Source organism: Cetorhinus maximus, chromosome 10, assembly GCF_964194155.1.
Source record: "Cetorhinus maximus chromosome 10, sCetMax3.hap1.1, whole genome shotgun sequence".
Classification (NCBI taxonomy): Eukaryota; Metazoa; Chordata; class Chondrichthyes; order Lamniformes; family Cetorhinidae; genus Cetorhinus; species Cetorhinus maximus.
Window position 1 is genome coordinate 108,513,667 of NC_135888.1, and position 27,738 is coordinate 108,541,404.

A 27,738-nucleotide genomic window follows, 5' to 3' on the forward strand; every position below is an offset into this window, starting at 1 on the left:
GTTTTAATAGGCGCTATATAAGCGCAAGTCTTTCTTCCATCCAATGCTTTCACATTCACATTCTGACTGAGGTCGAAGGATAATAATCAGTTCAAAAGCTGCCTGATACTTTCCCATCTCTTAGCCCCAGCAATATTGAGATAATTAGTATGGATGCAGTTGCCTAGGATCAACGAACTCAACACAGAGCAGATCCTTCCTGGTTTGCCTGGTTCCAAACCATATGGCTCATGCACTGTGCCACTGGTGGAAGTTCCAATAACAAAGTAAACTTTTATTTAGTTTATTATTTAAAAAGCAACAATTTCCTTTCTGGCTACCATGACTCTACACATCCTTACATATGCACACCAGTCAGGGCAGCCACTTGTGACAGAGATTGTGCAATTTTAAAATTGCTCGCTAGTCATCCATCCCAGCTTGAGTCATTAATATTGGGGAGTGAGGGGGAGGGGGGTGGGTTAGACAATAAAAATGGAGGCAAATACACAAAGTACCATAGCAAGTTTACACAATCAAATGCAGAGTTGAAAATAAAACTATCGAAATTTGGGTTGAGAGTAAATCCTTGAAATCAGTAAAATTTCAGCATACCTGCCAATGGACATTTAGATGGTTTATGAATCAATAACCGAATATATTATGCATAATAGGTGACAATTTTTTGGAAAAATATACTTTATTCGTAAAATACCTGAAAGAACATTACAACACATTTCAAAATGGCCATCACAAAAAGTGCAATGGTCTTCAACTTTTCCACATAGAGAGCTTCAATACAATCAATGAACATCGCAGGCATTTCAATATGGTCATTACAGACAGTCAGGCAGTGCAATGTGGATAGCAGAAGGTGCGACTTAACCAGTCCGCTCTCGTGTCCTGAATCATTGAGCTTCAAGTCATCAAGGACTGACCCTAACGCCAGCGCCAGGTATTGGCTACGGGGCGGGCTATATGCAAATACAGAGTCGCGCAAGGCTCCGCAGTCATTGGTTGGAAAGGACTCGTGGGTGTGTCAGCGCTGTGTAGCGTGTTGGCATAAAGATGAGCAGGAGAGGTGGGAGTTGTTGGTGCCGGCGATGCAAAGCGTGGTGCTAATGCTGATGGTAATACCGATCCTGAGCCCAAAGCAGGTCGTTCACCGCCCACAGTTCTGTGTTGATCGCGACACACTCCTTTTGGACAACAAACGAGGAATCTTTGACATTGGCTTTTCCTCAGTTGTGACTGCACGTCTCGGATTTCTCCAGTGACTGCGGGCTGTTGCAGGTAAAACTCAGTCAATGCAAGTGTCACCGCTGCATCTGTTTTTTTTTCCCCCTGCGTTGTGGTTTAACGTGTTACTGTTACTCTATCGGAGCAAATTGTCACAATAGATTGCCATGTTTTAACCACCAGAGAACCTTTCTTTGACTTTATTGGACCCGAGACTGAGTGGAGCACTTGGAAAGGATAATATTTCTAAAGTCTAACTCTAAGCAGTTTTGATTCTCAACAGGACAGTGGAAACGCTTCTCTGAGCATTTAAACTACAGAGGACACTGCACTGCAGGCCATTCGGCCCACGGTGCCTGTGACGGCACTTAGAACAATCGAAATAGTCCCATTCCCCTGAAATAGTTAATTAAAGAGGAACCTCTTGTCTATAAAACTGTTTTTTTTCAGGATTGCTATATTGCTGTAAACAGTCTTCAGAAAGATGTTAAAAATGACTTCAATCTTATTTACTTAGAAATGTATATTAAAACCTGGCCGTGATCCTAGGTGATTGATATAATACGCGGCAGGAACGGCACTGCAGTTGCTGTCTGTTGGAACTCGGCTGTCTAATTATTAGTTCTGGCTCTGTCTTTAGATCCTGTGACTTGGACTTTTTTGAAAATACACGACGTTGAACCAGCGTCCTGGGTTTTTATCCAGCTGCTCCCAGCAATGTGCCACCGATGGATTTAAACTATCTCAGATATTGTGGCGAAGCCATCGTGTCTTCGTACTTTTCTTTTATTCATGTACGGGATGCCGGCATCGCTGGCTGGACCAGCATTTATTACCCATCCCTTGTACAACGAAGCTCTAATGAAATAGAGCTTCAACATTAATGCATGTGTGCACATCCCAGTCTGGTGTAGGACAATCATTGTCCTAAAAGCAACGTCCTTAGAGAGAGAAAATAATCGGAAGAACTTCGAAGATACCCTGCCCTATCGAAAATCGAAGTTGAGTCGCGATTTCTGGCGGACCAGACGCATGTATCTATCCCCCAGCAAGCTGGCTGAAAACAGCAGAGTTTAACATTCATCATTCGATTATCAACTGGCCCCAGGGAATGCAGTAACTTTTCTGTCTATCATGTCCCCAGTGTTTCAGTTTAATAATAGATGCGATGGTGAATACCATTTCTACATTTTAATATCTGTTAATGAGCTGTGAGAGTTCTTCTGTGTTTTGTACAACTTTTAAAAAGAAAGTGTTTTAGTCCCACCAAAGGATTAAAGGAACAGCCTTTCAAGGGATTGACGTTTCCTTTCCAGTCCTTTGATCGATGGGCTGCGGTTAATGTTACTCGCACTTTTGGGGATGCTGTACTTTGGCGAAGCAATTCTCCGATACGTGCGCAGAAACTGGCGCAATACCGGTTTGCACCCGGAGTTTCCTGTGCAGAAAATTGCCCTAAAGAGTATTGGCGGAGCAAGTTAAGGAGACGAACCAAATTAAAATAAAAGGGGGTCAGGTATTCCATTATTTACGGGACTGAGTGGACATCTTGTCTGCAGATATGATCTCAATCCCAACAGCAAAGGAATAACTAGAATGACATGCGATATGTAAAATCAAATTAGTCATGAACGCATTAATTTGAATATTAAGAAAACCTGCAATCAGTTTGAACTTATTCACCTATTTGAGAGAGGTTTTTTTCAGTAAGATTAGTCAAGTGTTTCACGTGTAGGCGAATTTGATTTTGAATATTTTAGGTCATCAGTTAAATAGGTCCTGCTGGGTTAATTGTTACAGTTCCAAGGTAATATTCCTTCAAGCAACACGTGTGGATCACAATTCAGCGTGTTATGCCCACCGCACCAAGTCTGAGTGAGTATTTCAGTAGGTGAGCTGTCTATTGAAATTTACATTCAGAACTGGGTTGGTGTAACAGCCAAAGACCTACTATAGGTTTTTGTTTTGGACGGGGTGGGTTACTAAATGAAAGTAGTGGCTTGGTGGAGCCAAGCAGTTAAGGCAGTGTTGAGTAGTTGCAGCAAGGCTGTGCGCCAGTTCATACAGCTCTTGCGAGGCTATTGGAACGCAAATGAGCTGTCTTCGGATATCAGTGCTGAAATGTACACTCGGCTCCAGTTCAGTTAGATCAGTTCCCGCTTCAACAGCCCAACTGTCCATAGTCAGACTGAACACAGACACACTGCCATTGATTATTGAAACAAGACATTTACATTAAATTGCCACCCCAAGTCAACGATTGCGAGAGCTATGGACCTTTGTGTAAGGGTATCTGTAGGTTTATGTGTATATCCATGTAAATGTACATCTGAATGCGAAATGTGTTGTTGGAAGAACATTTATGCGGAGCAACGTGAGGAGAGATGGCCGAGAGGCCGAAGTGGATAAAATATCAGACCTGTGCCCACGATCCTGAATTGGACGTGAGTCACCATTCGATTGTGACTCTCGAACTCAGAAGCCAATGTCATTTTACTCCACTTTGAAAATCGTTACCATCTTCCAACAGCCTCCTCCCTTCCAGAACACAGTCTTTCAAATCAAGTGGGGTGTGTTTTAGTCTTTTTTCATGACTGACCACAATAAAAGAATTTCAGTGTTATTTGACAATTTTCTACAACTAAAAGGGGGACGGCACTGGATTCCTTTGTCTTAGTACGTTCCCGCAACAAATAGAGAACAATATTAATTTGACGTACAGTTTTCTTTTCATATTCCACATGATTTAATACTTCTACCCACCGTTTGGCAAACCTGGTTCCTCGGCAGCTCATGAACTAAAGTCCCGATGCTGTGGCGTTCAGTGGTGCCATTTAGTGGAGACAGACTGGGGAGCTTCCTGGTAACCAGGCAGCGATGGTTTGCCAATGTTTATTTTAAATTATTTTAATAGCCCAGAATCAATTCTATTAACGCTGCTTTTATTGCTAAGTTAAATGTAATAATTACATTACAAGATATTGGAGACCTGTTTTGGGGTGCTAACATCATCGTTGTTGCTAGTTGCAGTCTGCACGTTTTATTTAAATACCAACTATAGCCAGACAAACCGTGTAAAACAATCTGTTTGTCACAAAAAATAACAAATTCATTCTCTGCAGTCTTTACACTGAGACCAGAATATGTTGATACTCAGTCGGACTATTCACCTCATTGCTCAACCATTTTCAATGTGATTGGGCTTTCAATGGGTGATCCATTGAATGATTTTGATGTTCCAGAGTGAAGCTAAGTAGCAGGTTAATCTGCTAATTCTCAGAAGTCTGAGGCATCAGTGCTGTATTTTTGTAATAAGTTTTTCTGCTGTGGGGTGCTCTTGTGAACACAAATTGAAACAAGAGAATTTAGGCCTCCATGGACTGTTGGGAGAAAGATTATTTTCACATAGTAGCTGGGAGGTGTACGAGTGTTGAGAGGGCACTTTAAGTATTGAAGGTCTATCGTCTTCATGAAGTTTTTGGCAAATCTATTTTGTTTACACACAGACAATGGTGGCATCATTCTTGTCGAAACCCATACATGTATCACTTGTGTTATTGTGGCAAATGACATGACCTTCCTAGTTTTTCTCTCCACACCCTCTCCTCTCTGAAAATGCTTTCTCATTAAACTATTTTAACAGCTGTGCCCCAGTCATCAGCATGTCACACATACATGTCTCAGCAGGGCTCAGTCATCAGGAATCAGAAATCTAGCTTGTTACCCCCTCCTCCTATGCTGAAGCCAATTACAGTGATCCCACTGCTCCTCTCACTGAGCACTGTTGAGAAGAATGAACGACCACCACTGAAGTTTAGTTGGAAAAGGTTTACCTCTTGTTATGTGACTCACATCACAGCATATTATGCTCCTTAGTTGCTGCATCATTGTGCAGCATTTATCTCACCTATTGCAATCATCATCTTCCGCAATCCTCTCTTTACATAACCATTAACTGTTTTGTACGTCAGAGATGCTTACCATAAATTAGTTTATACTGTTCACCAGGCAATGATTTAACTTAATCAAGCCACTTAACTCTTTTTATATTCAAAAGATGTGATCAATCATGTTAGTAACTCTGACTGGAGATACAACTGCAAAATAGTCACTTAGATACTCAGCTTTTAATGCAAACTTGTGTGTGTGTGTGTGTGTGTGTGCGTGTGTGTATCAGAGTGATATAGTGTGTATGTATATATATCACTTTTAATGAGGACCAACACCTTGAAGCACTTCAGTCAGGAAGAAAGGAACCTTAGAGTGAGAATTATAAGAGGTGATGGAAAGCATGGCTGAGGCAATAGGTTTTCAAAAGGCTTTTAAAGACAGAAAGGCAGAGGGGTTTAGGCCACAATGAAGGGCATGGAGTTGGCCAAGAGAAAGTGGGTGAGATAATGGAATTAGAGAATTTTTAAAAATATGCCACATATATACCTTTATATGTGCCCATAAGCATTTTATGACAATTTTGGTAGAATGGAGAAATATAATCTCCATTTATTTTGGTGCACTGTAGCCATATTGACTTTAAAACCTTTTTAGAACTGAAAAAAATGGACTTTTACATCAAAACATATAGAAGATGTGTGTCATGGCCACTGGTGTAAAAAAAAATTAAGTTCAGTTAGAACAGACCCTATGCTTCAATAATACCATTGGATTATATATTGGCATCAGCATAAATTATAATGCAAGTTATCAAATATTAGGATTTAAATTTTATTGAGAAATATGTTAGTAGCTACCAAGGAGTGTTCTGAATGTTTCTGCCTGCATTAAGTTCGCACACATCAAACCCATCATTGTCACACCCAGAGGCTTCTTATGCTGCAGTGAATCAATTTTACCATTGCCAAGATACTAGCTTCGCCCTAGCTGAATATCTACTCCAGTCGTGCATCTCTGTTCGCACCCTGTGTTTCTCTGGTCCAGGTTTACTGTTCATTCCCTGCTCCGTCTGCCATGTCATCAGACCTTATTTTTTCAGTAATTCTCTCTAAACCCACTCCTTGCCAAATCCCTGCAGAGAAAGCACCATAAGCTCAGCTTCTTCCCAACTCTTCACTTTCCTGTAAATGATAATTATTTTACCTGTATAATATTATCATTTTATTTGGTCAGCTTGGCATCTGATACACAGTTAATCATCATATTTATGAATCCACAAATCAAACAATGGAGTAATTCACATCAGTAGGGCTTTTGGTTACATATGAATTCTAGGTCAAACTTCACCTCTTTAGACTAACCTATATTCACTCATATCTCTGTGACATTCGCTACTCCTCTCACTCTCTGATATTCAGCATCCTTCTGGATCTATAACATTCTCCATTCCTTAATTTCTGTGCTATTCATTCTTCCTGCAATCACTGCTCTTGTCATTTTGTGTAATCAGCCTATTTGACCAATCCAGAGAAAGATTAATGCATGGGCCTAAAGGGTCCAGCCAAATGTATGGCAATACCACATTTCTGTGCTATTATGCAGCCCTCAGTACAACCCGCTTGTACTTTAATGGAGTGTGTTAGAAGTGAAGTTGTCTGGAGGGATCATGAATGTACTTGATTCCCAGGCCTGACACTTGAAGGGTGATTCTCTGTCACAAAACTGTGCTGGCGCAGCAGTCTGCAATCTTGATATTAGCTAGTTCTGTACTTCACAGGCTACTGCATTCTGTTCCACTTTGCCAGCTGCTGTTGGTTCTATTTCAGACCTGCCTTGCCTACCGCACCCTCCCTGCCACATCCTTATCTATTCACGTTTTTACTGACTCTTAAGTGCCTTTTTTTAGTCATGCTTCTTCTTATCATTTTGTCTTATTATCAATTTGGCCTTTTAACCATGTTCTGCTTTACTTTTTAGCACTTTACAAGTTATGCTACTGCCGTTAACACATATGCCTATATCCACCCCCCTCCCCTCTCTTTTGTTCGATTCCTTTTTAAATGCAGTTCATTGTAATTTTTCTCCAGTTCGGATAAAGGCTTATACCTGAAACATTAACTTGTCTGGTCTTCCCCAGATGCTGTCACCAGCTGCATGTTTCCAGCATTTTGGTTTTGTTACATATTTCTGAATTGTGCAGCTTTTAGCTCTTTAAGTAAAATTTCAGTTTGCCTAAGGTGGAAATGCACACTTTCTCTCTACAAGGTCATAGCCTGTTTAAGCCAGGTGCTGACTGGATAGGCTTAGCTTTGCATTGATATACAGTTGAAATTAATCAGTTGAAACTCCTATGCAATTTACTAGCATTGGCGTACAGGTGCTTACACAGGCAGGAACACACTCCCTGTATGTCAGCACCGTACTCTGTGTTATGTCTGTGGCTTATTTTTATCTGGATCGGAGTGAGAAAAAACTCAGTCTTCAGATACAGGTCTACCTTTTCAGGTCCCCAGATACTAGACATCAACAGCGTTGTGGAGTACTGCAGACTTGACTAGCAAAGATTACTGAGCTTTATGCTGAAAACAAGGATGCATTTTTGATTTCCTAAAAGAATTGATTAATATGAGCAGTGTCATCACATGTTTATGTGTTCTCATGACCTCAGCAGGGCACCTGCCAGTATGTTGTTAATCTATTTAGTGAGTCTGAAGAACTCATAAGGAGGAGGGTTTTTTTTTGTTTAAAATTAGATAACTGGGATTTCTACAAATGTTCCCCTGGTCTCCTACTGAAGCAGAGGATCAGCAGAAATGTTGGAGAAAAGGTGAAAACTGGTTTACTATAATTTTCCCAGGGTTTTTGCTGATCTTCCATCAACATCATGGTATAAAATTTGGAGATCCACGTAGAAATTTTCCTCAGGAATGAATTGCACCACTGTACTATGACATATATTTGCTCCGAGATTTATTATAGAGCCAAAACATGAAATACATTTCAAAACTGATATTCCGATATTATTAATTCTATGTACAATCCTCACCTTGACTGAATGATACTGCACTCACCTCTGAGCCGGAAGGTCCTGGCTTCAAGGCCCATGATGTAAACAGATCATTTAGGCTGATGCCTCAGTGCAGTACTGAGTGCTGCATTGTTGGAGGTGCCATCTTTTGAAAGAGATGTCTTCAGGTGAATGTAAAAGAACATGTGGCATTTTTTTCAAGGGAAACTGCAGGGAGTTCTCCTGTTGTCCTCTCCAAAATTCAACCCTCAATCAATGATATGAGGCTCATTGGTTGGCCATTGATCATATTACCATTTATTGATTCTTACTTGTGTAAATTGACTGTTGTATTAGCTTGGAAAGAAATTAATTGGCTGTGAAATACAGATTGGGATGTGTTATATAAAAATAAGTGTATTCTTTTACACGGCAGTGAAATTTTGTTTCAGTAATACTGAAATCTTCTGATGTTCTCCTTCCGTAGGATTTTCAAGATGGCAGCGCTCATAGTACCTTTCACAACCTTAGGGTGTTCCAAAGCACTTTACAACAGTGACTCCAAAAGCACTGCATTGATTTTAATGTAGAAGAAGCTACATAATAGGAGTCAATGGAGAATTTGTGCAGCTTATCCACAAAATATAATGACATAGCATATAGAAATTGCTCTGAAGAGTGAGATGATCAAAATACAGGACTTACTGTGGTAAATTTTAACTTGCACCGGACAGGAAACTGGCAGGAGCAAATTGGCTGCAGGTTGCACACCCTGATTTTCCTTTTCATTGACGTCAGTAGGAAGGAGATTCAAACAGAACATATAATTCCTTATCAGAGATCACCTGTTTTCCACCACTGCCCTAAAATTAGCCCTGTTGTCTCTTTCACTAGGTGCAGTGCATGGGCATCACATATTCCATTGCTGACTTGTCATTTTAACTTGCAACTAACTAGATAACAAAAATTCTGATAGATACAAAATAGATTCTTTATTCCATAAGATTTCCTGGCAAATATCCACTATATGCATTGCAAATTACGTTAATATAAAATCTGAGTTTTGTCAAAATAATAATGCCGTGAAAACCTTCATTTTGTTGCCTATTCCCATTATCGTACCAAAATGTTCTGAGTTTCCAATTACAATATTATTTATATGCTTAGTTTTCACACTCCCGATGGAATGTCCAGCATTTGATATTGGGCCTTGTAAAGCTATTATTAACTACTTATGTATGGTTAATACTATAATGTATGTTTAATGTGTCAACTATGTCTAAACGCACAATCTTCATGGTAAACAGCTATTACAGAAGACATTAAGATAAGCTAATCAAGGCAAGTTTCACTAAAAAGAAAATCTTGGAAAGAGTAACAATGAGTGACAATTGTTATCTTGTTTCTGACAGACTTGATCCAATGAAGTCCAATGTGCCGTGGTCATTTCTTTCCTTGCTTGGGTTATGCTTGTTGATGGCAGAAGGATGGTTGGAAAAGAAAACGGCTAGAAAGCTTTATCTACGTGGAGTCTCACTCCCGCAAGAGGTAATACTGTTTTATGTAGCTGGCCGTTATAGACTGACTGATATATAATCTAGATTTGCCATAAATGAACTATCTCAAAATAAGAATCACCAGCACTGAAAAGCTGTTTGCAAAACCCAGATAAATCACAGAATTGGACCTATAATGTTCACCAGTTTGCACATCATTTTTAGGTGCTGTATCATAGGACAATAATGGGTTAGTAAAGTTGCTTGCTTTGGGTTCAGGGTGTGGACAGGGTGATTTCCTTTATTTTTCACTTCCTTCCCTTTGTCTTTTAATTGACATTCAAATTCTGGAAGTATTGCAGAAAAGGTCCGCTAATATGATCCCCAGTGCTAGATAGATGGAATGGAAGTTGGAAGTGGGTGGGGTTGGGGGGGGCGGGGTGGTGGAGGGGTGTGGTAGTTGGTGTGGTGGGTGGTGGCCACACAATTCTACATGGGAAAGCACTCCAACCAGTTAATCTCCCATTCATCAGTGGCCACACAAGGTCGTCAACCATTTTAACTACTGGTACTTATTTAAATGCTGCTGGTCCACTTCTTACCTGGCACACAGCTCCTGGAGGTTACCAGGAAAGTGTTGTAGAGGGACCTTAGGGAGAGCCTTGCACTCCTACTCTTTCCATCCCAACAAAGGAACATCTCTGACTTGCCTTTTGACTATTATCATCCTTTCTAATAACTACCAAACTGCATTTACCTGGTGTGAAAGCTGTGATCACCGCCCCATTCATGTGTTGGTTAAAAAGCAATCACTGCACTATTGGACACGCCACTCCTGTTTTTACAATGAGAGTTTTATTGGCAGTTTATGAATGCGTAAGATTGACATGTACTTGCTGACAGAGAAATACCACAAATCAACAAAAAGTTGGCTTAATTCATTGTAAAATCTAAGCTATTGAGGTCTCTCATGATGAAGGCATGAGCTTAATAGTGTAGAAAACATCACAATCAAAAAAAATCCCATCTACAGAACCAGTATGATTACACACTTCATACAAGAGTGGGTAATTGATCTCTGGATTAAACACTAGTGTAAATTAGCAATTTTTGAAAATTCTGTTCAATTAACCATGGGTGTTTATGTGATGAATAATAATATTGGTGCAGTGAAGCCTTACAAAATTTTATGGGAGGTACTTTGTGGAAAAATCCTCTAGCTTTTATAAGGACAGAAAGAAAAAGCGTGCAATAATGGATTGGGCTCTAAGCCTGGATGAATTACCCTGATTATACTGGGAGGGGCTATTTATTCATTGTACATTCATATTTGTATGTTGCATATCGTTAAAAGGATCATGCATTTACAGTAACATTTCTTGACATTTTTGGGCACTGCACTTGTGTGTACAGCTTCTGTCATTGGCTTAAAGGGGAGGGTGGACCAGAGAATCTGTTGCGGAGTTCACCGATCCCAATTTGAAAGCTTGCATTTTACAGTCATTTATTCTGCTGACATTGTCACTTGATTCTTCAATTCTCCAATAGTGTGGTCTCTGCAAATGAACACTTCCTTGAATGTATTGTTTCAAATGCAGCCAGATAGGCGATTGAGACAAGAAAGGTATGTGAGCTAGAAGTCCTTTATTTACTTCACCTATTTCATCTGAGAGCCTGTGCAGATTTGAAACACTTTTTGTAGAAAAAAAGAATCCTTAGTTTCAGTAGCTGTCACATTATCAAAAATATGTTAGTCGAAAATGATACCTATGCTATTTAATGGCTATTAGACATTCAGATTGGAAAGCATATCAATACAACAAAAATGAAGGTTATTGGAATATTTATGATTACCTATTGTTTTTGCAATACAATAACAATGTGTACTTGTATTTAGTCTTTATCATGGCAAGTCTTCCCAAACCACTTCATAAAGTGAGTGATGATCGGGCTCATGCTAGAATTGGGGAAAAGCCAGATGTATAATGGTAGGTTTTGCAAAGACTTTTGAAAATGAGGAGGTGCAGTGCTTTAGGTAGAGAATTTCAGAGTTTCTTGGTGAGATGGAACTGTCCCTGCGCTTTAGGATGATTCTGGAGAAGGATTTGACTGCCGATAAGAGAACTAATATATTATTTGAAGTGGTCAAGCTAAATCCATCAAAATAACTGGCCATTTAAGAATGCAAAAAGAAGGATGTTACACTGGGAGAACAGTGGGAGTGGGTATGTGGCAATTAAAGACAGAAGTTAGGACGTTTCTGAGAAAGCCAATATTATGGTAACATGTGGGAGTGAGAAGCAGTTGGGAGTTTCATGTTAAAACCATCTATTGGCAGAACATCATTATTGCAGCAACTCTGGGTGGAATTTTACGACCACGTCATTGCGGGGATGTGACCAGAAAATGCAATGAGCCATTCAAAGTCCATTGACTTCAGCGGGACCAGAAGATCCTGCTGGTGGGGGGGGCCATAAAATTTCGTCCTGTTTCTACTAAGATTCTTTGGGATAGGTGTACATTTTTCCACATGGGTTTAAGACCAATTTCAATGGAAATTAAAATTGAGCAGATTCTATAATCACAGAATCACAGAATTGTTACGATGCAGAAGGAGGCATCTGGCCCACCGTGTCTGCGTCAGCTATCCGCATGAGGAGGTGCAGAGGTCCATATCCGCCATTCTCGTGAATCTTTTTTGCATTCTCTCCAATGCCTTCACTTCCTTCCTAAAGTGCAGTGCCCATAACTGGATGCATTACTCCAGCTGAGGCCAAACTAGTGACTCAATATAACCCCTTTGCTCTTGTACTCTATGGCCTTACTAATAAAGCCCAGAATATTGTATGTTTTATTAACCGCGCTCTCAACCTGTACTGCCACCTTCAATGACTAATGCACATATATACCCAGGTCCCTCTGCTTCTTCACCCCTTTTAGTGTTGTACCCCTTATATTACACTGTCTCTCCATGTGCTTTCTACCAAAATGAATCACTTCACATTTCTCTGCATTGAACTTCATCTGCCACCTGTCCACCGATTCCACCAGCTTGTCTAAGTCCTTTTGAAGTTCTACACTATCCTCCTCACAGTTAACAATGCTTTCCAGATTTGTATCATTCGCAAACTTTGAAATTGTGCCCCGTACACCAAGATGCACATCACTAATATGTATCAGGATATTATGATCTGCAGCATCAGTTTTAGGTTTGCTGAACAAGTTAAAATTCTAACTCTTTAAATCCAATATGAACACCTGAAAACTTGATAGGTATCTGATTGAACTCTTGGGTTTCAGAATCCCACATTGAACAACTAATATCAGGTGTTGCATAATGGTGCTCACACAAAGAACGTTGGAAGTTTGAACTCTTTTCCGCAAATTAATCTTTCCTTTTTAACTGCGTACTAATCTATGCAATCTCCCTGTACCAACTCTTAAGTTTGGATATGACGCAGAAGTTCGAAGGGAGGGATTTCAACTCATCCAGGTCGCCTTTTGATAGGAATTTATGCCCGTCACAGCATCTAGTTGTTTCTTTAATGACTTCAGAATTTTATCACTATCCTAATTGGTGTATCATGTATGTATCTTTTTATATCAGTCTTAAACTTGTCTTTTACTCCATTGTGCTTCCATTTTAGCTTGCAACAACAATACATTCTCAGCTGAGTAAGGAAGTTGTGGGTTCAAGCCCCACTCTGTGAATTGAGTATATAACCTAGGCTAGCACAGTACAAAGAAAGTGCTGCACTGTCAGAGATGCTGTTTTTCAGGTGTGATGTCACGGTACAGGCCCATTTGGCTCTTCAGGTGGATGTAAAATATCCATGGAATTACTTGAAGAAAAGCAGGGGATCTCTGCAATTAAAAGTCCCTCAGCCAACATTAACAAAAACAGACTAACTGATAATTTACCTCATTTTGCCATTCATGGGATTTTGCTTGCAAGTTGGCTGGTGCCTTTGCCTGCAGATCAGTGAGCACACCTCAATAATACTTAATTTGAATGCTCAGGGTTAATGTTTCTTATTCCACCCAGTATCTTATATGCATTCATTATAGTTCCTTTTCATTCACCTTTATTTAAGCCTGAACAGTTCCAAGTTTCTTCTTTAATAATTCCCCATAATTCAGTCTTCTGACATAAGGGATTAGCCTCGTTCCCCTTGTATGCAGCGTTTCTAGGACCTCACTATTTCTCTTGTTCCTCATTGACAGTAAATGTGATATTTATGGTGCGGCCTGACCAGTAGGTCTCCACACTGCTTCATCATAACGGCTTTAGATTTACACTGTACTGATTTGGCAATAAAGATTAACATTCTGTTTGCTTTGATTTCTGCTTTGTTGCGACTAAATCTGGTAAGAGTGCACTCAGACTCTTTGATCTCTTTCAACCTTTTCCCTAACTAGTTTGGTGCCAATCATTCATTTTGACATGTAAAACGATACACTTATTCCTATGACATTTTCAATTGATCACTGGAAATCATGGGGCTAATTTTAACTTTGAGCAGGGACAGAGAGTTAGAAGCTGCGAATTGGGCACTAAGATACACACGTAGCTTTTCCATTTCCCTTAATGGAAAGGGAATTCGGGCAGGGTCTTAACGGGCAACCGATATGTAAAAACCCATTTTCCATTCTGTCGAAAATGCTAGTCTCCACAAGTCTAAAATTTAAATAGTTTGAGTGAAAATAAGGAGAATAAGATTTTGCTGTTGAACAGTAGATATGCAGAACAGACTTCCAGTCAAAGCTTTTGGTGACACGTTAATTAATTCTTTCAAAGAAAAACTTGATAAATTTCTGGTTAGGAATGGAATTAAAAGTTTTACAGATAAATATGGACAGAGGTGATAAAATACTCTGTGGAATATGGCCATTTCTGTGCTGTGGCCATTAAATACCTGGCAAAACTGTTCAGGCTTGAGTAATGCATCTGTAATAGAAATGGAGATTGTGGAGTTTTGCTTGGATTTCTTTGAGGATCACAGAAAAGATATGAAATTTTTATGCAATTAGTCATGCAGAGTGCATGATGGGGAAAATGTGCTCTGTTGAGTGTGCCAACTGTCTCCTTCTAGTTGCATGCTTTCTCACATTCTAATCTATGAATTTCTGAATTTATTTTGATAAGTTTAATTATTGTCAGTAATTACATTGTTATAATACCATGTGATTACTTAATTAACTACATGATATACTATTATTGCTATAATGGTTTATGGAAAAATTCCTGGCAATTTGTTGTCAGTGTGTGCAGAATCACTTGAATTATGCAATAATTCATGTGTCAAGGAAAATATAGGACTATGGCAAAGACGCAGGACAAGGAGAATGTGAAAACATTTCACAGTCACAGATGAGATATTTATTACTTGGAAAAAAAATGACTTTTTGGCTATGTGCAACAGAATTATGTTGATGACAATATAGTTCATCAATAGCACAACAGTATTATAAACATCTGCCTGGTTTACCTGTTTTAAATGGCTTTGTAAGTGCTAACTGAGTTTGCCCTGTACCTTTTTGTGTTTCAGTCGAAGTTCTGCTTATTTGACAGTAGCTGTTGTATGAATGATTTCATGATATTATACCATCCAGGCTTGCAAAGTGCAATTGAACCGATTATGAGCACACATAAAATAGTTGAAAAAAGGTCATGTTATTAGCTAGCGCTTGTGAGGCTTGCACACTTATTTACAAATGTTATGAAATTAGTCACGTCGATGCTTTTTTATGTCCTTATTACATTTTGGCCTTGTTTTGTGATTTTCTAAGTCATGCTTAAGTGGCTAATTTGATCTAAGATGGATGATACCTGTGAGACATTAACTTTTAGATACATAATCCATTGCAAAGTTAGGACTTTATTACATCCTGTTCATGTGGCTTATCGCCTCTCAAAATATTAGGATTTCCTAATGAATTACTACAATCTAATGAGCTGCAATATACAACAACTTGCATTTATATAGCATTTTTAATGTAATAAAATGTCCCAGGGTTGCTAAACGGAGCGTAATCAGACAAAATTGGACATATTAGACATAACCTTCTCAAAATGACAGTTCAAATTGGATAAGCTGTCCAATTGATGCATATAAAGTGACCTAACATTAATTACAAGGATCACCGTGCTATGGGAAGTTGAAATTTGAAATTGCCCTCTAACCTTGAAAACAAAAGGGGTGGGGGTATTGTGCTTTGGATTATAATTCTGCTACAGCCTTTCTTAGATGAAGCTTGATTATAAAAAACTGACTATAGTTGATGCCAAGAAATTGTATTGATGGGCTCATGATTTTATGAAATGAGACCCACAGGAATAATGAAGGCGATACGTAGAAAGAGCTTGTCTGCTCCATTTATCTGTGGTGGTGATCAGTGCAGTAGAACGAGATAACAGGCTACCATAAGCTCTAGGAATGTAAGATGAGTTGAACATTATTTTATCATGTGCCAAATTATGTGATTTACTCTTGGGGCAAATGTTTTATTTTAAATAAAATTGTAATATATAGTGGAAATGCTCAAGCTCTGTCAATTATGGCACACACTGGCTATGATTTACTAATCCAAGTAGGTATTAATGTTATATTAATGCCAAATTCAGCATACTGCCATAGCGAAAGACAATGGCCCGTAACTTCCATGCTCTCCAGTGTCGGATTTGAGGGGTTCACCAAAGATACGCTGGGGAATCCTTCTGGCAAGTTCCCAGGTTAGGGTTTGCACGGCAATTGCCCAGAAATGCTAACTTCCTTTGGACAATTGCAGTGCACTGGGAACCATCCGAAAATGTGATTGAAATCGCAAACTACGATGGTTCCACCAGGCTTATAACAAAAGTTACCCAGAAAAAGTTAGAAGAATTAAAACCTCATAACTTCTGGGTAACTGTTGTAAAGAGCCAGACCGACCCCACGGTACTCACCCAAACCCTGCACCCCGCGCCCCCAACAGGACTCCCCCAAATCCCCCTCCGACATAACCATCTCCCCTCCTCCCTCCCCCCACCACCGATCTTAGCCCCACCCTCCACTCACCAGACCCCGCCCCAACATCGGACCCCGAAACCCCCCCCCCCCGAATCCTGACCATCCGCCTGACTTCGGACACCCAAACCATCCCCCACCTCTGACCTTGGACCCCATCCACCCACCCCCCCCCCACCCCCACGTCGGACCCCCCGACCTTTGGAACCCCCACCCCAGCCTCCAGAACACCCGGGCTGACCCGACCCCAGACAACCTAGACCCCCAACCCAATTTCAGATCCCACCCAACCCAACCCGACTTCAGATCCCCTCCCGACCCAATTCACCCAACCTTGGACACCCCCCGACCTGATCCAACCCGAACTCGGACCCCCCCTTCTCCCGACCCGACCCAACCTGACCTTGGACCCAACCCAACCCGACCTTGGTTTCCACGCTCCACCTCAGACCCAACCTCTCGACCTCCGGACACCCACCCACACCCCTCCGACCTCTGGACATCCACCCACACCCCCTGACCTCCAGACACCCACTCCCATCCCCCTCCGGACACCCACCCTCACAATCCCTCAACCTCCACACACCAACCCCACCCCCACCCAACCTCCAGACATCCACCCCCAGCCCCCCAAATTCCAGGCACCCAGCCCACCCCAATCCCCTTCCAACCTCTGGACACCCAACCCCCACTCCGACCTCAGGAAACCCACCCCCACCCCCCCCCAACCTCCAGACACCCACTCCCATCCCTTTGACCTCCCGAAACCCACCCCCACGCACCCCTCCAACCTCTGGACGCTCCCCCCCTCCAGCTGACCTCCAGACACCCACCATAACTCCCCTCAACCTCCGGATGCCCACTTCCCAACCCCCGAATACCCGCCCCCGACCTCCGGAAACCCACAATCCCCAAATCCTATCCACTTACCTTAGACACTTACCTTCCCCTTGGCCTCTTGGTTTCCCTGGCTCTTTAAACTTATCAGCTTTATGGCAGCAAGTGCTGTAAAAATGGAGCGTGGCCTCCTTGAATACGCTGGATCCAGACTTGGGAGGACTTGTAAGGTTTCTTTTGCTGCAGGCCCCAAGCAGGTCTAGCAAACAGAAGTGGCCACGCAATTTTCAATACCAGGTAAGTATGCATTTATTTCTTCTAATTTCTGCAGGCCAGCACTTTCCGATGCTAGTCGGAAGTTATGGCCCAATTTGAATTTGACATTAGTGACCCTGTGGAAAGGCTGGACAATGTTGATCTAACCTTGTAATAGTTGTACATTAGGTGGAATTTTCCTACTAAACACCAACAATGCAGGATGGAAGGGTTAAGATGGCAAGGGGCTTCGTGCCATGTTTCCAATATAATTTTGAGCCCCACCATTTTAACTAGTCTGAAATCAGGCACAGGAAGGTGATTTTACCCAGAACAGAGTGTTCCTAATTTAATTGTAGGGAAAACGTTAGAAGCTATTATTAAAGAATTTATGGCAGGGCACTTGGATAAGCTCAAGGTCACCAGGCAGAGTCAACATAGTTTTCTGAAAGGGAAATCATGCTTAACCAACTTATTGGAGCCCTTTGAGGAAATAACATGTGCTCATGATAAAGGGGAACCAGTGGATGTACTGTACTTAGATTTCCAGAAGGCATTTGATAAAGTGTCACATTAAAGGTTATTGCAGAAAATAAAAGCTCATGGTATTGGGGATAACATATTGGCATGGATAGAAGATTGGTTGGCTAACAGGAAACAGAGTAGGCACAAATGGGTCTTTTTCAGGTTGGCAAGATGTAACGAATGATGTTCCACAGAGATCAGTGCTGGGACCTCAATTTTACAATTTACAATTTATATAAATGACTTGGATGAAGGGATAGAGGGGTGGTTGCCAAATTTGCTGATAACACAAAGATAGGCTGGAAAGTAAGTTGTGAAGAGGACATAAGGAGGTTACAAACAGATATAGATAGGTTAAGTGAGTGGGCAAAGATCTGGCAGATGTAGTATAATGTGGAAACATGTGAAATTGTCCATTTTGTCAGCAAGAATAAAAGAGAAGCATATTATTTAAATGGTGAGAAATTGCAGAGCTCTGAGGTGCAGATGGATCTAGGTGTCCTGGTGCATGAATCACAAAATGTTAGTATGCAAGTGAAGCAAGTATTTAGGAAAGCTAATAGAATGTTATCATTTATTGCGAGGGGGGTTGAATACAGAAGTAGGGAGGTAATGCTTGAGTTGTACAGGGCACTAGTGAGACTACATTAGGAGTACTGTGTACAGTATTGGTCACCTTATTCAAGGAAGGATATAAATGCTTTGGAAGTAGTTCAAAAAAGGTTTACCAGACTAATACATGGAATGAGTGGGTTGTCTTATGTGGAAAGGTTGGACAGACTAAGCTTGTATCCACTGAAGTTTAGAAGAGTAAGAGGCAACTTGATTGAAACATATAAGATCCTGAGGGGACTTGACAGGATGGATGTGGGGAAGATGTTTCCTCTTGTGGAAGAATCCAGAACTACGGGTCACTGTTTAAAAATAAGGGGTCGCCCATTTAAAACGGAGATGAGGCAAACTTTTTCACTCAGAGGGTCATGACTCTTTGGAACTCTCTTCCTGAAAAGGTGGTGGAAGCAATCTGTGAATATTTTTAAGGCAGAGGTAGATAGATTATTGGTAAGCAAGGGAGTGATAGGTTATCGGCAATAGGTGGGATGCAGATTTCAGGTTACTATTAGGTCAGCCATGATCTTATTTAATGGTGGAGCAGGCTCGAGGGGCGGAATGGCCTACCCCTGCTCCTTGCTTGTATGATAGTTGCATCCGGATGATGTAATTGGCTGTATGGCATTATTATCGCAGGCCTGACTTAGGACTAGCAGTCTTAAACCCATCAGTATCTAAGATCCTGGCCACAGAGAGTTATAAACATGACTGAAGGACCTCTGTCTTGGTAAATTTTTGATGATGTAACAGGGAGGGTTGATGAGATTAATGTGGTTGATGTGGTGCACTTGGACTTCCAAAAGGCATTTGATAAAGTAATACATAACAGACTTGTGAGCAAAGTCGGAGCTCATGGAACAAAGGGGACAGTAGCAGCATGGATACAAAATCAGCTGAGTGACAGGAAACCAAGAGTAGTTGTGCACAGTTGTTTTTCAGATTAGAGAAAACTATGGATCCCCAGGGTTGCGATTAGGGCTGTGCAGATCTACATTAATGATCTGAAATTTGTGGATAACACAAAACTTGAAACTGTTATGAACTGTGAGGTGGATAGTGATAAACTTCAAAAGAGCAGACAATTGACAGATGAAATTCATTTTGGTAGGGAGAATGAGGAAAGGCAATATAAATTAAAAGGGACAATTCTAAAGGGGCTGCAGGAGCAGAGGGACCTGAGAGTATATGTGCACAAATTATCAAAGGTAGCAGGGCAGGTTGAAAAAGCACACATTCTGGGCTTTATAAATAGGACATAGAGTACAAAAGCAAGGAAGTTATGCTAATCCTGTAAAAAAAAACTCAATTTGAGTATTGTGTCCCGTTCTGGGTACCAGACTTTAGCAAGGATGTGAAGGCATTAGATAGGGTACAGGAAACATTCACAACAATGGTTCCAGGGATGAGGAACTTCAGTTACATGCGTAGGCTTAAGAGGCTGAGCTGGCCTCCTTGGAGAAGAAAAGATCAAGAGGACATTTGATGGAGATCAAAATCATGAGGCACCTGGACAGAGTAGATAGGGAGAAATTGTTCCTATTGGCAGGGGAAGGATGCATAACCAGAGGACACTGATTTAAGGCAGTTGGCAAAAGAAGTAATGGCAATATGAGAAAGATCTTTCTTATGCAGTGAGTGGTTGGGATCTGAATGCACTGCTTGAGAATATGGATGAGATAGATTTAATTGAGGCCTTCAAAAGGGAATTAGGTAATTATCTGAAATGAAAATTGCAGAGCTATGGAGTAAAGGTGGTGGAGAGGGACTAGGTGACTTGCTCTTGCAAAGGGGTAGCATGGACACGATGGGCCAAATGGCCTCCTTCTGTGTTGCAACCATTCTATGATTCTATGAAGTCTTTCATACTGTGTGAGACTGGCTGACATTATACTTGTTTCTTCTGGAACTTTTTGACACGTTACTAATGTTCAGCGATAGTATATATTTCTGCATATGAAATAGCAATTTAAATCTTGGAGGAGGGCACAGTTTCATTCCTACATGGAGTGATTTAATGAATCCCTTGTGAGTTAGTGTCCTGAGGTACCTGTAGCATAACAGTGCCATAATGTGGGGCATAGGTCTTAATACACAGTATTCTGTAATATATCATGACCTTTGATTTAGTACCAATGTTTGTGGTCCCCTTAGTACTAGGGAAGCTATATAAAACATGCCTCTCATTTTAATAAACTGATTCTGTCATTATCAAAGAAAACAATTTACATGATTTGTAAGTTGTATGCTCCACAACGCCAGCATGTTTTATCATCAGAAAAGGGAATTCTGACGGAATATGTACCGCAAGAAATGAATGGCATTGCTACCCATACTGACTTAATGGGAAAATGCACTGCTTGGCATTGTACTATGAGGCTTGAACACAGACACCGAGGGCGGAATTTTCCCTGAATTGCACTAAGTGTGGTGGCAGGCATGAAAGAAGATTTCTTGCTCGCTGGCCGCAATGGCGGGTTTTTGCGCATATCATCTGCTTCCCAGCGTGTCCTGTCACCTTCTCAAGGGCAACTAAATGCTGGCCCAGCCAGCGAAGCCTGTATCCCATGAATTAATTTTTAAAAAATGCATGCACAAGAAACACGCCGGGTAGCTGATGGGCAGGCTTGGCTTTGCCCACCACACCGTGACCTCAGCGCTTCCTCGCTCTGGGCGCCATATTTAAAGCTCACCAGAGTGCAGCCTACTTCGTGTCTTCAAACCAGAGGACTGCTCCAGGTGACAGATGGTCCCGAAAGAAAAGATGGCGGCCCCCAAATTAAGTGATGCCTCTTTGGGGCATCTACCGGATGCAGTGGAAGCCCGTCACAAACTCCTGTACCCCTGCTTTGGGTGAAGACCAGCCACCAAGCTTGCCAATCCAGCATGGGAGGTGGTGGCAGCAGTGGTGAGTGCCAACATCCTTCAAAAGAGGAAAAGCACCCAGTGCCAAAAGAGGATGAATGATCTCCTCTGTTCTGCCAGAGTAAGTCACTCTTCTCATCACACTCGACCCACACACTTACAAACCTATCACACATCCACATCCATCATTGCCAGCTCAAGGGACTTCTCCACTCACTGTCTCCCAAACATCCTCATCTCCCCTGCCCATCGTCTCCTCATGCTGTCTATGGCACCACTCACTGCACACATGTCAGGCAACTGTCTGATCTGGCCAGGCAGGCATTTTGCTTACACTGTCTGCATCTGTCTCTATGCAGGATAAGCTAGCTGACAACAACAGGGAGACATCCCAGACTGATGGAGGAATGCCCGCCATCAAGGCCTTCATGACCTTTGAAAATAGAGCCAACCAGCTGGCTGCTGAGGACTTGGACTGTCCCTGTGTAGACGGTGAGGTCGGCGGTGCTCAACCAAGTGAAGATCCTTCACTGCAACATCCATCAGACAATCATACTGCTCCTGTTTCACATTCCCCTGCCATGCACTAATTCTCTCTCTTTTCTATTGCAGGCACATCTGTGAAGCATCTGAGGGCAGTCACAAGCCAGGTCCTCGGCTTCAGCCCCGAGCACACCTTGGAAGAGGAATCCGCAGACATCAACATTGAAGTCCTGTCACAGCGCCCACCCACACCCTCCATCGGCGCAGAGACACCAATCTCAGCGGGACCTAGTTCTAGATTAGCCTCAGAGTCACAATCTCGTGTGTGCATCACACTGATCTACAACAGCCGGAGGCAGAGAAATCCATGGATGCCGGCATTTGGAGGATAGCTGAATGCCAGGAATCTGCTGAATCTGAGTCAGATGAGGAGCTTCTGGATTTGGTTCTACCTCAGTTGCTACAGCTGCAAAGACAAGCTCGGGAACATCAGGAAGGGATGTCCGCCGCACTTCTCAGATTGCAAGGCTCGATAGAGGAGTTCGTCTGCCTTCAGACTGAGGTAATAGCGCCTGCATGCCAGTGCACCGAGGTCAACACTGGTAAGATGGCGGCCGCCATGGAGACCTTGGTCCAGGACGTTGGTCCTTCACTGCTGCAGGAGCTGCACTCCATTACTGAGGCACTTGCAGATATCCATCAGTGTCAATGCGAGAGGGGGGTGGGACATCTCAAACTCATTCCAGCTGCCCCTTCCTCTCAAGGAGTCAGCAAGGGGCCCTCGGGCACCCATAGGGAGGAAGATCAACAAGTGCACACCCTGGGCCCATCAACCCAGGTGACTCCAGGACTGTCCGGCCCATCCGAATCCCCTCTTCCTATGACCCCAGCAGCTCCAGCTCTGCAGGCCGAGGAGGGTGCCACTGCCATATCGCAGTACCCTGAAAGCAGGCCGGGGCCCTCAAGGCCTTGGCCCTCCAGAGGACGCCCGTCAAGGTTATCACAGTACATAGCAGTCAATAGGCTGCCCCCACCTCCACTGTGGATGTGGGGAGAGCACCAAGACATATTGGCAGGGTTAGGAAAACTAAGAAGATGTAGTTGTACAGCATGGGCATGGGTGTTCATCACTTGTACATAATGTTCACAATTGTAAATAAGCTCCCAAGAATGTCTCCTTGTCTATGGCTTCTTGTTCTGATGAGCAGTGTTTTTGTCACTCAAATGTGAAATCTTGGTTCCTGCAAAATATGAAGGCAAGATTTTCAGTCCAGGGCCTGTTCCCTGTGCAGTGCGTAACCTTCAGAGCAAAGTGATTGTCCAACTTCACAATCACTTGACACATCAGTGATGTCTGCACTTCAGTGTGGCTTGTTATTGCTGCCAGAATATCGTGGGCAGGCATCACAGAGTTCGTGAGTTTCTTTGTGTGTTCTTAACACCGTTGAGGTGGGCCTGGCCCCCCCCAAAATCTTCAGCATCTGTGCACAGTGATGCTGTGCTCCTGAAGGGGTCGGATGCTGAGAGCTACCAAAGGATCAGGTGCTGTTAAAGTATCACTGCTGTGTCTCAATGACATGAGCCTGATCACTGAGGGTATGTGCACTGCCATTAGCCAGACATAAGTCTGACATTCACGGATGCAATGTGAGTATAAAAGCAAAATACTCCGGATGCTGGAAATCTGAAACAAAAACAGAAAATACTGGAAAAACTCGGCAGGTCTGACAGCGTCTGTGGAGAGAGAAACAGAGTTGACGTTTCGAGTCTGTTTGACCTGCTGCAATGTGAAGCTGCAATGCGAGTATGCCAGGGCTGTCCTCACACATGTCGTCGTCATCATCCTCCATGAATCTTGTGGCTATTAGGGTCCCACGAACACGCCTGCCTCGGCTTACTGCTGCGATGGCCTCATCGCCAGCATCCTCATCTTCCAGGACCTTGTCACCCTATCCCCTTTGACATCCTCCTCATCGGAAATATGCAGCTCTTTCATCTCCTCAGCCAGGTCCTTGCACCGCTGCAGCGCCAGGTTTTGTAGCGAGCAACAAGTTACGATGATGCATGACACCCTCTGGGGACTGTGCTGCTGTGCTCCACCGGGCCTGTTGATGCACTGGAACCATGTTTTTAAGATTTCAACCATGTGCTTCACCAAAGTCTGGGTTGCAGCATGAGCCTCATTGTACCGTCTCTCTGCTGCAGACTGAGGCCTCCGCACAGGTGTCATCGGCCATGTCCTCTGTGGATAGCCCTTGTGCCTGAGAAGCCAAGTCTTCAGCCTGTGTGGACCCTGGAAGATGTCAGGGAACTGAGACCTGCAGAAGATGTAGGAGTTGTGCATGCTCTTGCGGTATCGTGCGCAGACCTGCATGATGCATTTGTTGTGGTTGCACATCAGCTGAACATTAAGCGAGTGGAAGCCCTTTCGGTTCACATACTAGACTGTTTGTTGCCATGGAGATCTAAGTGCCACGTGAGTGCAGTCGATGGCCCCTGCGCCTGTGGAAACCAGAGAATGCCACAAATCCCAGCGCTCTTGCTTCCTGGCTTGCCTGATCCCGGGTGAAATGTACAAAGTTTTGTGCCTTCCTCTGAGTGCACAGAGGGTGTCTGTGACCTCCAGGATGCACTTGCGGGTGGCGGCTTGTGAGATCCTGCACAGATCACCTGTGGAGCCTTGGAAGGAGCCACTGGCAAAAAAATTGAGTGCCGCAGTCACTTTCACTGCCATTAGCAGTGGATGCCCTCCAAGTCCCTGTGGCCCCAAATCCTGCAGAAAGTGGTATATGTGACTGATCAGTTCCCTGGACATGCACATTCTTTGGTGACACTGTTTCTCTCTCATCTGCAGGAATGACAAGCGCCGTCTATAGACCTTGAGTCTATCGAAGCACCTACGAGTGACGGCTCGCTGTAGACCTTCAGCTGCGTGTGCAAGAGGCTCTGCTGCACTTTCATCTTATTAAGTTGCTGGCTCCGACTGCACCTTAAGGCCCTTTCACCCACGCCATAGAGTGTTGGCCATCTCTTGGGTGGCCAGTGTTTAGAGCGCTTCATGGCTGTCCAAAACCCCACCAGCCTCTGCCCCACTGTACTTGACTGATTGGCGGTAGTGTCGACCACTCGACTGCATGTTATGCTCTCAGCTCAGGCGCAGGCATTCTCCTAACCCGTACTGCAAAGCTGCACTTTTAGCTTGAACCATGATGGCTACTGGCCCAAATCTGAATAAATACATTGCAAGGGGCTGTGAGCACCTCCATTAGTGACTGTTCCATGCCCACCTTGTGTCAGGAGATCCTACAACTTGCCAAGTCATCTAGTTGTTCTGCAGCCCCCTAAAATACACATTAATTTGCAGTCTGCGCCCGAGGGGTGAAAGGTTCTGGAGCATTTGGTGGCAATTTCAAGCTTTTGCTTTGCTTGAGTGGGCAGAAATGCTTCAGTGGTCCAACTCCAAGCCAGTGGAGCTGCTGGAGAATGGTTCCAGCTATGGAAGAATGCTCACTTTTGACAAGCTTCTCCAAGTGTGTGGCCGCTTCCCACCCCCCACCCCCCCACCGCCCCCCAGGCCCCCCTGCCCACCCCATCCCGGCATGTACTTGTGTTCTTCCATCAGCCTGTGCTGCCGTGCCCATCCTTACATTAAAATTAAGTTCCCAACATTGGATAATGGGAAATGCAGCCTGCCATTCAAGGGGGGAGATCACGTCCTGGATTTATGTCATTCAGAAACGTGACTGGGGCCATTTCGTGATGCCTGTCCTTTCAGCTGGACATAAAAGACCCCATGGTACAATTTCACAGAAGAGTGAGGGAGTTTTTCCTGGTGTTCTGGCCAATATCTATCCCTCAACCAGCATCACTGAAAACATATAATATAGTCAATTGCACAATGCAGTTTGTACAACTTTGCTATATGCAAATTAGCTGCCATGTTTTCTATGCTCCAATGTGGACATCACTTTGAAAGCATTTAATTGATTGTAAAGGATTTCCAGACATCTGAAGGTGGTATATAAATGCAAGTCTTTCTTTTCTTTATCTACTGACACTGCTGGTGTGGATGATTGATGAATGTAGGATCTGACAAGAGTGTGGTACTTCCTGTAATTGAATAACTTGTTGATATTCACTGTCTAGACTAATACACCAATAATGGCCACTTGGTTGAGGTACTGGAAGGCTGCATGTATCCTCTGAATATATCCACACATCAGTTATGATCTTCAGGGGATAAAGGGAGAAAACTGTGAGACATGGGGAAGGAAAGACTAGAGTTTCTTGCCAAATATAATGCTTCCCACATTTGATTAATAGATGGCAAGAACATTTAATTTCCCATCTGAATATGTCAGCTTCTGAATAAATTTGAGCAACATTACTGAGCTTAAAATTGTCCTTTTCCCACTTAATTCCTCTGTACATGAATGTACTTATTCAAGCATGTGCCAAAGGTTCAGTAGTTTGAACTGGCAGTTAATTCATGAGTAAGACTGACTTATAGAGTTACATAACTGAGGCCTTCAGTTATTATAAATGGTGTGAATAAAGCTTAAGCAATTCTTTAAATGGCCTCCGAACCCTAAAATTAGCCATCTTGCAATTTTCCCTTTCCTTGCTCTGTTTTTATAACTAAATTATCAGTTTTCTGTCTACAATGTTATAATGCTTTACTGGTTTACAGGAGTAGCTAAAATCCCTAGCCAGGGTTAATTAGGAAAGTCTGAAATAGCCCTTTCTATCTCCAGCATCTGCAATATTTTGCTTTTATTTTAGTTAAGAAGGTCATTGGGTGCAAATTTCAAGCCCACCTGATGCAAGCAAGTACAAGTTTATGCTTCATCGGATTCACCAATAATACTCATTAATAATAGCATTCAAATGTAGAATTTAAAAATACAGTGCATTGCTCAGTTAGACATGGAATGTCCAGAATGAGGGAGAAGTATATAAAAGACAATGTCATGATAGACCTGGGTATATTTTTGGTTACTTAGGAGGGTGAAGCCAACAACAGGATTTTCCCTTCAAGCAATTAATGGATGAGTTCCACATCACCCACATCCTTTCAGGCCCAGTGATACATTGAGAGTGGCCCCAGTGGAACTACACCCCCTCAATCCCCAGAGGTTCATTAACATATCTATGCTTTGTATTTTGTGCTCATCTCCACAGCAACAGTCAGTTCAGAGAGGTAAATGGGAGCATTCGGAGCGAAGCCCCAGGCCATCAAATAATAGAGGAAACATGGAAGAACTTAATTCCTGGCAACTTTTAAAACCCATCTATGTGCTGCCTTTTTTATTTTGATTTTTCATTGTGTTCGATATCCTTGAAGTTAGAATTGGTTTGAAGGTTTACAGATGAGATTAATTATAGCCTGAATTGTTGCTAAATCAAAGCTATGTCACTGTTTGCACTGACACATGATACTTATCTTTATGAGACTGAACAGTTGGCTCACAAGTGGAAAACTGGCATGTCAGTAATCATCTACCTTTTGGATGAAGACATCTATCATCTCAATGTCCTACTGTTA

At 42.5% G+C, this 27,738-nt stretch overlaps 1 long non-coding RNA gene across 1 annotated transcript in view; it reads left to right on the top strand.

Annotated features, from left to right (window-relative positions):
* Positions 1–1,083: 1,083 nt before the first annotated feature.
* The window catches only part of LOC144685281 (uncharacterized), a 116,797-nt gene continuing 90,142 nt past the window's right edge, over positions 1,084–27,738 (top strand). Inside the window, exons 1-2 of the long non-coding RNA XR_013577692.1 lie at positions 1,084–1,272; positions 9,529–9,664. This is a non-coding gene — a long non-coding RNA (uncharacterized LOC144685281). The remainder of the gene's footprint in view (positions 1,273–9,528; positions 9,665–27,738) is intronic.